Here is a 212-nt window from a genome sequence, read left to right as displayed (position 1 = left end):
AATCTTGACCAGTACTCTTATTGGTATGTATTCCAAGAGTCGGAGGAGACTGATAATACATCAACTAAGTGGTGAATTTGGAATTGGAGGAAACTGTACATTCAGGAAGCGTCTCCCTCCCATTAATGATAACATTCCTTTCTTTACAAATCGTTTCTATGTCCCATTACGACTTATCTGTCTACCTTCTTTTCTCATCTACATAAGCCTTT

The 212-nt window shown here is 37.7% G+C and overlaps 1 protein-coding gene across 1 annotated transcript in view; it reads left to right on the top strand.

Annotated features, from left to right (window-relative positions):
• Nucleotides 1-212, top strand: part of LOC119581716 — a gene marked incomplete in the record, with an annotated part of 132,029 nt that overhangs the window by 110,325 nt on the left and 21,492 nt on the right.

Source organism: Penaeus monodon, chromosome 15, assembly GCF_015228065.2.
Source record: "Penaeus monodon isolate SGIC_2016 chromosome 15, NSTDA_Pmon_1, whole genome shotgun sequence".
Taxonomy (NCBI): Eukaryota; Metazoa; Arthropoda; class Malacostraca; order Decapoda; family Penaeidae; genus Penaeus; species Penaeus monodon.
This window is presented reverse-complemented; position numbering and strand designations above follow the sequence as displayed.